This window comes from Callorhinus ursinus, unplaced genomic scaffold, assembly GCF_003265705.2.
Source record: "Callorhinus ursinus isolate GAN/ISIS: 27379988/994484 unplaced genomic scaffold, GSC_fseal_2.0 scaffold1, whole genome shotgun sequence".
NCBI classification, from domain to species: Eukaryota; Metazoa; Chordata; class Mammalia; order Carnivora; family Otariidae; genus Callorhinus; species Callorhinus ursinus.
Window position 1 is genome coordinate 10871918 of NW_027397063.1, and position 13968 is coordinate 10885885.

Sequence of the window (13968 nt, forward strand, 5' to 3'; positions counted from 1 at the left end):
CTGATCCGTGGACCACTCCGAATTAGCAGAGCAATATTCGAATGTTTTTCGAATGCATTTCTGCTACTGAAATCACAGGTGGCAGGAGGAAATTAGTTCATCCTACTTTCTCTTACCATATGAAATTTGAATACTAGAATAAGGCCATCAGTTCTCAATGGGCGCAATATTGCCCCCAAGGGGGAGGAAATTATTTTGTTGGAGGTAAAAAAAGCTTAAACAGATATATAGTACAGCTGACCCTTGAACGGCAGGGGTTTGAAGTGCGCAAGTCCACTTATACGTGGATTTTTTGGATAAATATGGTACTGTAAATGTATTTTCTCTTCCTTATGGTTTTCCTAATGACGTTTTCTTTTCTCTAGCTTACTTCATTGTAAGAATACAATATGTAATACATGTAACATATAAACTATGTTCACGTTATCCATAAGGCTTCTGGTCAAAAGCAGGCTATTAGGAGTTAAGTTTTGGGGGGAATCAAAAGTTATACGCAGATTTTCGACTGTGTGGGGGGTTGGTGTTCCTAACCCCCACATTGTTCAAGGGTCAACTATATATCAGTGATATTAAAATGTCATGGTGGGGGGTGTCTGGCTGGCTCCATTGGTAGAGCATGCCACTCTTTTTTTTTTTTAAAGATTTTATTTATTTTTTGACAGAGACAGTGAGAGAGGGAACACAAGCAGGGGGAGTGGGAGAGGGAGAAGCAGGCTTCCCACTGAGCAGGGAGCCCAATGCGGGGCTCGATCCCAGGACCCTGGGATCATGACCTGAGTCGAAAGCAGACGCCCAATGACTGAGCCACCCAGGCACCCCGAGAGCATGCCACTCTTAATCTCAGGGTTGTGAGTTTGAGCCCCACATTGGGTGTGGAGGTTCTTTAAAAATAAAATCTTAAAAATAAAATGTCAGGAAGGGCTACAGGAAAAATGTCTAAAAAAGCTACTCAGGGAAGGTATAGAACCATTGCCCTAAATTATTATAAAGTCTCATGAAAGTGGCACAGGTTAAAGTCAGCCAGACTACCTGTTTATAAATACTCAGTTACCAACATTTGGGATATCTGTTGTATATTACTACCTGGATTCTCAAATTCTCATTGACAAACATGATGGAAATTTTTTATTGTAGAGGACAATGGGTTGAATTTTCCAGCTTGTCGAGCATCTAAATATTGTGGATTGCAAAGGAAAGGGATGAGAATAAATATAGAATGATTATCAGAGATGACTTATACCAACAGGAAAATTAACCTGAGTTGAATAAAAAACAATCAGATTACAAAAAAGTGAGAGATTTACAAACTGGAATTGTAAATACACTCCCTTTTCCTGATGCTTTAAATGTTCACTACCTTCTAAATGCATTTCTTTATACTCTTATTTATGTGTAATTATTTTTCTAAGAATGAGGTAATGAGTACCCTTAGCTACACACTTGATGCAGAGACTATTCTAATTAAAAACACATAATTCCATTTAACTATGGATATGCGCTAAACTACCTCCTGTATCCAAATGACCATGTGGCCAACACACAGCGTAGCAGAGAGATCTAGTGCCTTCTGCTAGGTTAGGGAGCCCAGCGAAGGCAACTGTTGTCATCACCATGTGAAATAAAATGAGAAATCATCCAAATCTGGGCCAGAACAAGTCCCACCCACGAGGGTCACAGTGTGAAAGTTACTCCCAATAACAAAAACCAACCTCCTTGAGCATACCTATTTTTTTTAAGATTTTATTTATTTATTTGAGAGAGAGAGAGAGAACTCTCGTTCTCCCCTCGCACATGAGAGGGGGGAGGGTCAAGGGAGAAGCAGACTCCCCGTTGAGCAGGGAGCCCAATGCGGGACTCGATCCCGGGACTCCAGGATCATGACCTGAGCCGAAGGCAGTCGCTTAACCAACTAAGCCACCCAGGCGCCCGAGCATACCTACTAATGAGCTGAATGCCAATGCTTTAATTGTCCCCAAGTGCTACAAGGTATTATAATTACTCCAATTTTTCATGATTAATTAGAAACATGAGGTGCAAATAAGCTAATACAAGTCAAGGGTTAAGAAGTGGAGAGCAGGGATTTGAACAAAGCATAAATTCAGTGTTTAGTATATTTAGGGGGATGTGAAACCATCACTGTATCTTTTTTTTTTAAGATTTATTTATTTATTTTAGAGAGAACGAGCAAGTGGGGGGGAGGGGCAGAGGGAGAGAGAGAATCCCAACTGGATTCCAAGGCACAGGGCTCTATCCCAGGACCCTGAGACCATGACCTGAGCCAAAATCAAGATTTGACCCTTAACCAGCTGAGCCACCCAGGCACCCCAACCCTCACCATATCTAATTTTAGAACATTTTAGTCTCTCCTAAAAGAAACTTAGTATCTGTTAGCATTCACCCCCAACTCTCAACCCCCTTTCCCTGGTCGTAATTAACCACTAACCTACTTTCAGTCTCTATATAGTTTCCTATTCTGAACACTTAATATAAATTGAACCATACGCTATGTGATCTTTCGTGATGGGCTTCTTTCATTTAGCATAATGTTTTCTGGACTCATCCGTGTTGTAGCATGTATCAGTACTTTATTCCTTTTCACTGGTGAATAATATTCTGTTGTATGGATTCACCACATTTTGTTTTTCATCCATTAGTTGATGGACATTTGGGTTGTTTCCACTTTTTGGCCATTATGACTGATGCTGCTATGAATATTCAGGTACGACGTTTGGTGTGGATGTATGTTTTCATTTCTCTTGGTGTATGCCTGAGAGTTGAATTGCTAGGTTACATGATAACTGTAAGCTCAACATTTTGAGGAGTTCCTGTTTTCCAAAGCAGCCGTACCACTTGACATTCCCACCAGCAGTGTGTAGGTTATGGTGTCTCCATACCCTCCTCAGCTCTGGTCAAAACTGCCTTTTTAATTAAAGCCAACCTAATGGATGTGAGGTAGTATCTCATTTGGTTTAGACATGCATTTCCCTGATGGTTAACGATGTTGAGCATCTTCTCCTTGCTTTTCATGCCTGCTGGTTATTTTGTGTATCTTCTTTGATAAATGTCTATTCAAATGTTTTGCCCACTTTTAATTTAGATTAGTTGCCCCATTTTTGTTATTGGGTTGTGTTTTTTTTATATATTCTGGATACAAATTTCTTGTCAGATATGTGGTTTACAGATTTCTTTTTCCCATTCTGTGGAAATCTGTTCACTTTTTTGATGATTTGTGCACAAAGTATGATGTAGTACAATTTATTTTTTCTTTTCTTACGCTTTTTTTTTTTAAATCTAAGAAACCACTGCTTTAACTCAAGGTCAAAATGATTTACTCATATTTTCTTCTAAGAGTTTTCTAGTTTTAGCTCTTTCATTTAGATTTGTAATTCATTTTGAATTAACTTTTTGTATATGTTGTGAGGTAGTCATATAACTTTTGTGTATATTGTCTGGTATGGGAGATATATCTTGGTAAATATATTCCATTCTCTGCATGTGGATATCCAGTTGTCCTAGCACCATTTATTGAAAATATTATTCTTTCCCTATTATGTCTTGATACATTTGTCAAAAATCAATTGTCCATAAACGTAAGGATTTATTTTTGGACTCTCAATTTTTCCACCATTCTATATGTCCATCTGTAAGCCAGTGCCACATTGTCTTAATTACTGTAGCTTTGTAGTAAGTTTTGAAATCAGGAAGTATGAGTCTTCTAACTTTGTTCTTCTTTTTCGAGATCGTTTTGTTTTTCTGGGTTCTTTGCAATTCTGTATGAATTTTACAATCATCTTGTCAATTTCTTCAAAAGCCAGCTGGGATTTTGATAGGGATTATACTGCATCTACAAATCAAGTTGGGGAGTATTACCATCCTGACAATATTAAGTCTTTTGGTCCATGAACATAGGATATCTTCCCATTTTGTAAGGTCTTTAATTACTTTCAGTGATGTTTTATAGTTTTCAGTGAACAAGTCTTGCACTTCTTTTACTCAATTTATACCTAAGTGATTTATTCTTTTTGATGCTATTGTAAATGGGATGGGATTGTTTTCTTAATTTTATTTTCAGAATTTTCAGTGCTATTCTATAGGAATAGAAATTGATTTTTTATATTGATCTTGTATCCTGCAACCTTCTTGTACTTTTTTATTAGTTCGAATACTTTTTTAGTGGATTCCTTAGGATTTTCTATGTACACTATCATGTCATCTGCAAATATATTTTTGCTGCTTCTTTTTCAATCCAGATGCTTTTCTTTCTCCCTTCCTTCTTTCCTTTTTTTTGGGGGGGGAGAATGCTTCATGAATTTGTGTGTCATCCTTATTCAAGGGCCATGCTAATCTTCTCTGTGTCGTTCCAATTTTAGTGTATGTGCTGCTGAAGTGAGCACTTTTATTTCTTTTTCTTGCCTAATTGTCCTGGATATGACCTCCAGTATGATGTTAAACAGAAGTGAAAGAGTGAACATTTTTTTCTTTCTTGTTCCTGATTTAAGAGAAAGTATTCAGTCTTTCACCATCGTGTATGACGTTAGCTATGGATGGTTGAGCAAGTTCATTTCTATTCCTGGTTTGTTGAGTGTTTTGATCAAGAAAGGATGTTGGATTTTATCAAGAAAGAATGCCTTTTCTGCATCTGTTGAGATTATTATGGGTTTTTTTGTCATTTATTCTGTATAGTGTATTACATTGATTGATATTCATATATTACACTACCCCTGAATTTCTGGGATAAATCCCATTTGGTCCTGGTATGTAATCTTTTTATATGTTGTTGGATTGAGTTTGCTAGTATTTTGTTGAAGGTTTTTTTGCATCTATATTCATATGGGATTTTGGTCTGTGGTTTTATTTTTCCTTGTGATATATTTTTCTGGTTTTGGTGTCAGAATAATTCTGGCCTCATAAAATGAACTAAAAAGTATTCCTGCCTCTCCTATATTTTGGAAGAGTTTGCAAAGAATTAGTATTAATTTTCCTTCAAACATTTGGTAGACTTCACCAATAAAGTCATCTGAACTTGGTCTTTTATTTGTAGGAAATTTTTAAAATTACCAATTTTATCTCTTTACTTGTTATAGGCCTATTCAGATTTTTAATCTTTTTTCTTGAGTCAGTTTTGGTAGTTTCTGTCTTTCTAGGAACTGGTCCATGTCACCTAAGTTCCCTGATTTGTTGGCATATAGTTGTTCATAGTTTTCCTTATAATCTATTTTATTACTATAAGGTTGGTAGTAATGTTCCTCTTTTATTCCTGATTTTGGTAATTTGTGTTTTCTCTCTTTTTTCTTGGTCAGTTTAGCTAACCAAGAAAAAATTTATCTTTTCAAATAAATGACTTTTGGTTCATTGACTTTCGCTATTGTTTTTCTGTTCTCTCCTTCACTCATCTCTGCTCTAATCTTTATTATTTCCTACCTTTTGCTAGCTTTGGTCTTCTTATTCTTGTTCCTTACAGTATAATGTTAGCTATTGCTTTGAAAATCTTTTTTAATTAAGGCATTTACAGATATACATTTAGGAAGGAATGTGGACTTCTTTTTTTTTTTCACAAAGAAGTTCTAATAGTTTGATAAAAACTTACCAGTGAGATTTAATTATAATTTTACTTGGATGCCTTTGCTTGCCTTCTGATTCTGTGGCAAGGAAACAACCAAAACACACAAGTTAAATACATAAACTCTAGGGAGCTTTTGTTTTAGTAGTGAAAATTATTCAGAGTCCCTATGATTTTTAATTTTGAAGGGTAATTTATTTGATGACAATTGTGAACCATTCTCAAACCTGTCACATGTCGTAAGTCTGCAGTCTGAGAAATTGTTACTGGCATTTGCAAGCATTGCAGAAATTTAATAAACTGTCGCCAAACCATTTGCTTGTTTGAATGCCAAGGTTTCCTTCCCCACATCACATGCAGCGTCCTGCTGCCAACGGTTATCAAAATACTCCCACAGTTGTCACAGAGAGAACTGTTCAGGGAGTTTCTGTTTCTTTATTCTTGTCGTTCCTATATTTAATTGCCTTTGCCACTTCTTGGGGATTTATTGAATAACCTGAACAGTATATGGAGCAGTTGAGTCTTAAAGAATGGATTGAGAAACTAAGAATATCTGAGATCTAGGTATAGAAATATAGAGATATATAGTGCAGCGAGATTGGGAAGGATGACTCATGCTTTACTCTCTATGTGTTTGCACTTTTATAGAGAGACTATGTTGTTTGTGTAACATAAAACAGCAGTAAAAAATGTAAGACCATTTGAGACGGAATCTAGAGGAAAACACAAAGTCTGGAGAGATCAACTCATTGCTATTGAAGATATACAATAAGGTGGTATATGCTTTTATAATAGGGTTGAGAGATATAATCCAGCCCTTTGAAATAAAGATTGTCAAGAAATAACTGGCTCTGAGTTTGCGTTTTTTCTGATGATGCCAACAGATGAATGCCAGGTCAAGTTAAAAAGGCTCTTGTATATGAAATGGGGAAGGTGGAAGGTTAGAGGGTGTGACCTTGGACCTCATTCACCAAGTCAAAGATGTATGAAAGTGTGGCCTTTTACCACTATGATAATATTTGCAACTGTCATCTGGAATAAACCTATCTCTGCTTTGTCTTGTTTAATGGCTTTGATGGACACTTTGGCAGCACTTATCAAAATTTCAAACACATATACCCTTGACCAAGCAGTTCTGTTGCTAGGAACCTCTTCTGAAGAAATACACCAGTGTACAGATTTTAGATAGACAGATGCTCATTGCAGCAAAATATTTCAAATATCCTAAGTGTACATGAAAGAGAGTATGGTTAAGTAAATTATGGTCCAGCTGTCCCCAGGTCACAGGGCTAAGAAGTAGACATTTGGGATCTAACAGAGGCTTTCACTTCCTCCCAATACCACATTTCATGAGTTAGTCAGTGGGTGTGGGTTGCTTTTGGGTGTTCAGGATCCAGCTTGTATGTTTTCCCAGAGCAGGTCAAGATTGGATGGTGGAGAGAGGAGGGAGGACAGGCCAGTGTCATAGTCAAGGAATAGTGAATTAGACAGGGAAAGTCAAGAGTTTAAAAGAACAATAAAAAGTGGGAAAAAAGAACTTATGTATAATTAGGGAGAGGAATTCTGGAGGAAAGGATTTTGTTTCACCAAAAAAGCACCACCTTGGCCAATTTTCACCCCACGCCCCATTTTCACTCACCATGAACCCTCGTCCTGAAGGACTCTAAGTGAACTTGAGGGTACTCTATAGGTTTTCTCAGTCTCAAATAGGACTGAAGGAGGAGCTTACTTCTGGAGAATATATCTGTGCCTTCTCATCAAAGAAAATCCATATTAACATGTGTTTGAGGGATTAGTACATCTTTGAAATCCTAAGCAAATGGGAAGAGAATTCTTGCAGCATTCACAGAACGATGAAATGAAGGGTTTGGTGTGGCTGCAGCAGGGTGGGATGATTCAGAGCATTTTAAGGAGTGTATGCCAATTTCGGGAGTCCTGGCATTTTCCACATGCCCTGGTGTTTCCAGTGATCCCAGATGCTACAGCAGCATTCTGTACGATCTTGAGCCAAATACTAGTCTTTCTGTGAGTCACCTTCTCTCTCTAGTAAATGAGGTGGCTGGAATAAATGATCCAGACTCTCCGTTCAACTTGCAATTTAATTTATAACTTTCAAGGCTTACTGAATGATTAGTGTTTTAAATAAACATTACTTGGTCTTTATTAATGAAGGTTAGAAACAAAAATTTTACTTTCCTAACACAATTCTTACACATGCACACATGGGCAAACACACACACACACACGCATGTACATTTGTAAAATGAAATAGAAAATACTACCTAAGAAGAAACTCTATGCTTCGGTGATCTGTATGCTTGGTTCTCTCTTCTTTACTAATAAGGAAGAACTGATAATATTTTCTTGTGGTGTAAGGAAGAATAGAATAGTTTAAAGGAGGAATGCTAGCAGGAGTGGACTCTGTATATTAAAAAATTTTTTTTTTAATTTTTAAGTAATCTCTACACCCAGCTTGAATTTGCAACCCTGAGATCAGGAGTCGCATGCTCCACTGACTGAGCGAGCCAGGTGCTCCTATATGTACATTTTTTTAATCTTTATTTTTTAAAAAAGATTTTATTTATTTATTTGAGAGAGAGAGAGAGAGAGAGAGAGCATGAGTGAGGGGAGGGACAGAGGGAAAAGGAGAAGCAGACTTTCTTGCTGAGCAGGGAGCCCGAGGCGGGGCTCGATCCCAGGACCCTGAGATCATGACCTGAGCCAAAAGCAGAGGCTTAACTGACTGAGCCACCCAGGCGCCCCATCTGTATGTACATTTTTATATTCAAGTGCATTTCATTTCTCTAGAAGCCCACGGAAACACACACACACACACACACACACACACACACACACACACACACTCCACTGCTACCTAAGCCCGTTAAGGAGTTAGTAAGGATTGATGTTGAAGTGAAGGTACCATTTTGCCCCATGGTATCACACTAATAGAAAAGGCTTGGATTGCACCTGCTTTTCCCTCTGTTCTTATAATCTCAGGAGTTGTGTGTTTGTCTGTACCTTTCAAGCCAGGTGGAAGTGGAGGGTATGGAGATCATTGATAGAAATGTGTGTGTGTGTGTGTTTATTACATAGTAAATATAAAATGCATAGCAAGTGCTTCTTTAATTATTTGATTTCTTAAATATGGCTTATTTCAAATGCTTCATAGACCTCCACCTATGGGGGTGAGGGGGTCATGAGCCCCTGCTTTTGAACTCTGAAATCCACCCTGTTTGCTCCGAGGGCACACCTCCCACCCACTGTTCCCAGCCGGAGACTGAGTCTGGCAGGCTGGGAATATCTGGGATCCTTCTAGTTCTGGACTTGGGCTCAGGGACTGTGCCCCCTCCTTTCATGGTGTTGACCAGCTTCCCTAGCCTGCTCTGGCAGTCAGGAATGCCTCCAGGCTCTCTTCCTCCTCTACTTCATGTGGAGCCAGCCTTCCCCTCTTCTCTCACTGGAAGAAAATCCTTACATATTTAATTCTGTTTTGGCATCTGCTCCTCAGGAGTACCAGACTAACACATTCAAGTTGATGAAAAGCACGGTTTTGCAAGGCAAAGAACTATGTGTTTGGTATGCTGCATTTGGGAACATAAAGGAGGAAGACAGGGAGTTTATCTATTTGGGTTAGCTGATAGAGGCACCCGGAACTCTCAAGAACGCACAAGAAATTAGTAACAGTGGTATCCCGTGTGAGGTTTTGGGAAGAATGAATGGGGACCAAGAGCTGGGAGCGAAACTTTTCTAAGTATGCCCTATAATATATAGTTCCTTGATTTTCCAAGCAAGTAAATGCATAATAATTTGAAAATGTAAAATCAAATATTTGGATTAAAAAACCCCAAACAAACCATGAATTAGAAAGAAAAACAAAGCATACGCTTTGGAGATGGATCTGAGTTTGAGTCCCCATTCAGCTGGTGATCTTGGGAGAATAACGGATCTTGGGAGGGTCTAGATGTCAGTGAGCTGCTTTTCTCCTTGAATTCTATAACCTCATTTATTAGCTCCCAAGAAGGCTGCCTGCCCGATTGCCACTGGGCTTGGCCGTTGGACCTGCTAAGGGACTGTGAGGCCAGGAGCTAGTGAGCCTGAGAAGCTTTCAAGAACCAGTGCACTAATGGGATATTACGCAGCCATCAAAAGGAATGAGATCTTGCCATTTGCAACGACGTGGATGGAACTGGAGGGTGTTATGCTGAGCGAAATAAGTCAATCAGAGAAAGACATGTATCATATGATCTCACTGATAGGAGGAATTCTTAATCTCAGGAAACAAACTGAGGGTTGCTGGAGTGGTGGGGGGTGGGAGGGATGGGGTGGCTGGGTGATAGACATTGGGGCGGGTATGTGCTATGGTGAGTGCTGTGAATTGTGCAAGACTGTTGAATCACAGATCTGTACTTCTGAAACAAATAATGCAACATATGTTAAGAAAAAAAAAGAAGGAGATAGCAGGAGGGGAAGAATGAAGGGGAGTAAGTCGGAGGGGGAGACGAACCAGGAGAGACGATGGACTCTGAAAAACAAACTGATGGTTCTAGAGGGGAGGAGAGTGAGGGATGGGTTAGCCTGGTGATGGGTATTAAAGAGGGCACGTTCTGCCTGGAGCACTGGGTGTTATGCACAAACAATGAATCATGGAACACTACATCAAAAACTAATGATGTAGGCGCCTGGGTGGCTCATTCGTTAAGCGTCTGCCTTCGGCTCAGGTCATGATCCCAGGGTCCTTGGGATCGAGCCCCACATCGGGCTCCCTGCTCCGCGGGAAGCCTGCTTCTCCCTCTCCCGCTCCCCCTGCTTGTGTTCCCTCTCTCGCTGTGTCTCTCTGTCAAATAAATAAATAAAATCTTAAAAAAAAAAAAAGAAAGAAATAGTAAAAAAAAACCCTAATGATGTAATGTATGGTGATTAACATAACAATAAAAAATTTAAAGGAAAAAAAAAAAAGAACCAGTGCACTGAGCGGACCTTGCTCTCCCTTCCTTCCGCCAGGGAACCACAAGTCTCATGCTGGTGGGGGTGGTGGGGGCGCGGTGGGAGGGGAAGGGGGTAGGGGGGCGGGCAGAGGGCTGCTTTCGACAGCTTGGATTCTGGAATAAAGTTACTGAGCCACAACTGTCCTGTAGCTGCCACCCCCTGATGTGCCATGTGAGCAAAACAAACTTCTGTGGTTGAAAACCACTGTGGTTATTCCCTCAATTTTTTATTTTGAAAATTTTTAGAATAATGTTGAAAGGGTAGTACCATTGACACCTCACTTAGCTTCCCCGGTTGTTAACATTTTGCCATATTTGCTATATTTCTCTTGCTCCCACTCTAGATATAAAGCCCTTGATTTTTACTGAGCCATTAGAATTATAGGCATGATGATGCTGTACCCCTAAACCTTTCCACATTGTATCCTAAGAACATGCACTTTCTCCTGCATGACCATAATACTGTCATCAGGTCCAAGAAACACAACAGTGTTACAATGCTATTATTTACCATACAGTTCATGTTCAAGTTTGTAATAATAATATCCTTGGAATCTTATTTTTCTTTCTGATCCAAAACCCAAGTGAGGATCCTACACGGCTACTTGTCATCTATCTCTTTCGTCTCCTTTAATTTAGAACAGTTCCTGAACTGTTTTGGTTCCTCTTTCATGAAACTGAGATTTTTGAAGAGCTTAGGCCAGTTGTTTGTGGAATGTATCATTTCCTGGATATATCCGATTTCTCTTCCTCATGATTCTTTAGATTTAGGTTAAACAGTTATGGTAGGAATACTACACATGCCACATTGTTTATATCACAACCAGGAGGCGCAAATAATGTCAGATTGTCCCACTTGGGGTGATGATAAATTTTGACCACTTTGTTAAGGCAGTGTCCACCAGATTTCTCCAATGACGTTTCCTTTATCCCTCTGTGGGGATAATCTGTGGGGTGATACTTAGATCTTTGGTGAATATCCTGATTCCCAACAAATTTTCCCCACTGCTTTTAGCATCCATAGGTGATCCCTTTCTGAATCAATTATTGCATGGGTAGTTGCAGAGTGGTGAGTTTTTTTTCCCCATTCCGTTATTCTATTATGTGGATTTTGTAAAGAAAACTTCCTCTCTGCTCCCATTTATTTTTGAGTATCACTATGGACTCATGGACTTTTTTTTTTTTTAACATATATAATGTTATAATCCTTCATCATTGTCCTTTTTGTTGTTTAAACTGTCCTGAATTTGTACAATGGGAGGTCTTGTCAAGCTGGATCTTGTCAAGCTAGATCCTGCAGCCTTTTAACATGCTTCTGCCTGTCTTTTGAGAATTTTCTTGTTTTCTGGCACAGTAAGATGTTCTAGGCTGACCTTTGATATTTACTTCCACTTACCTGATGATTCTTTGTGTTTGGGAGAGAGACTCAAGAGAGTGAGACTAAGATTTGGGGAGAAAGCTGATAAAGGAGGCCGGAAAGGAGATTTAGCATAAGGAAATATTTTGAGGGAATTCTTGACCAAAGATCTACTTTGGGTAGGTCTCTCAGGTTCTCCAAACCCGAATTTCCTCTTCTGGAAAATAAAGATTATTATGCCTATTGAGTGAGTAGGTTTGCAAAAATGAATAAACCTGAATGACTGGCATATGTTCAACATTTGTGGGACATTACAATTACTAACATCCTTCCAACCAAGTTAATTTCTGTGATACTTTGGACTTCCAATTACTGCTCCCACTGTGATTGATTTTTGATTAAACTTGCTTAAATTTATGTTCTGAGGCTTTGGTTCAATATTGCTCTAAAATGTTCTGAAGGCAACTAGATGGGGTTAAAATCTAAAAGACTGATGAACAAAGATCTTTTGAGGGAGTAAGTGTATGCAAATTTAAGGAGGAAGCAAAAGACACACACACATCCCACACAGATGTATATGTATATTTCATGGTTTGAAATAGGATTTTAAATGAGAAATGGCCTAGAAAAACTTGACCGGCTTTAAGTCCAAGATCGGCTATTTACTTTCTCATTTTAAAAGTGAAGGGAATGACACTCCCTGAGCAATTGTGAATATCAAATTCAGAACAAGGAGACACATGTATGGAGGCAGGGAGTCTTTTATTTTTCTTCCAGTTTTATAATTGACACACAACACTGTTTAAGGTGTACAGCACAAAGACTTGAAATACATGCATATTGCACAAGGATTACCACAGTAAGTTAGTATCCGTTGCTTCACAGAGATTGTGATGAGAACTTTGAGGATTTATATTTTTAGCAACTTTCAAATATACCATATTGTTACTTATAGTCATCATGTTGGACATTACCTCTCCAGTACTGATTTATCTTAAAGCTGGAAGTCTACTTCCTGACCACATTTCACCCAATTCCCCAGGGAAAGGCATGGGGGGGGGGGGGGGGGGGAAAACAATGCCTGGTATTTGTTCTCTAGCCGGTGCCGCCCCCTGGAGGCACTGTGTTCCCATTGCAAGTCGGAGCGGAGGAGGAAAGGCCACGGGCTTAATTTGTAAATTTAACGGCTCAAGTAAAGCCACAGCATTCGACAACTTTGAATAAAAATCATTATCATACCTCACCTAGGTTATGCTTGCTTCGATAGCAATAACATGCTGTTATGGCAAAGGAGTTAGACGCTGCGCTGGAACTTCCCGCAAAGGCAGTCAATCATTCAGCACATTCTTTTGAGTGCCTACTGTGCGCAATGCACTACTCTGGCCCCTTGGGATAAGAGACAAAAATTCCACCCCAGTGAGACAGGGAAACTGAAGGACTCCATAAAAATCTGCTTTCTGCTCCCTTTCCTGCTTCTGTTCTTGCTAGGACCTGCACCCCCACTTTACACGTCTTATAATACAAATAGTGTGTGTCCTCTTTGTAAGGGACAAGGAGTGAATGATTTCTTTAGAATAGGTAACATCTATTCTATTCTATTCTATTCTGGTGAGAATGGAGAGGAAGCGATCATATGGTATTCCAGACAACCAGAGCTACACATCTGGACACCAAGACCCCCCTGGCTCAAAGAAATAAGGCCTGAGCCCTCATCTTTGTTCTAACTGGTTCCTGGATGCCTACAAGGACACCATGGTCCTCGATAAAAACTCCCAGGCCCCAAGGAAAGACGAGGGTCTCTCTTTTCCGTTCTCTCTGTATCTGCACTCTCTCTAGACCTTCAACAAACTCTGCTTTCCCCTCCTGCTGGCTCGCGTTTGATTTCTATCCTGCACACAGCCAGGGATCCTCTCGAGAGGCTGGTCCTGCGGTACCCGCTCTCTCTGGGTCCCTAGATGGGCCTGCCAGCATCACGAGCCTTTAACATGCTCTCTCTATTCTCCAAACACTACATCAACTAATTTAATTTCTAAAGAGCTCTATGGCTTATAGAGTTCCCTTCA

General features: G+C 39.5%; 1 non-coding gene across 1 annotated transcript; it reads right to left on the reverse strand.

Annotated features, from left to right (window-relative positions):
• Nucleotides 1-4287: 4287 nt before the first annotated feature.
• Nucleotides 4288-4394, reverse strand: LOC112834367 (U6 spliceosomal RNA). The gene has a single exon (XR_003210871.1). It is a non-coding gene; the product is annotated as a U6 spliceosomal RNA (small nuclear RNA).
• Between the last annotated feature and the right edge of the window lie 9574 nt (nt 4395-13968).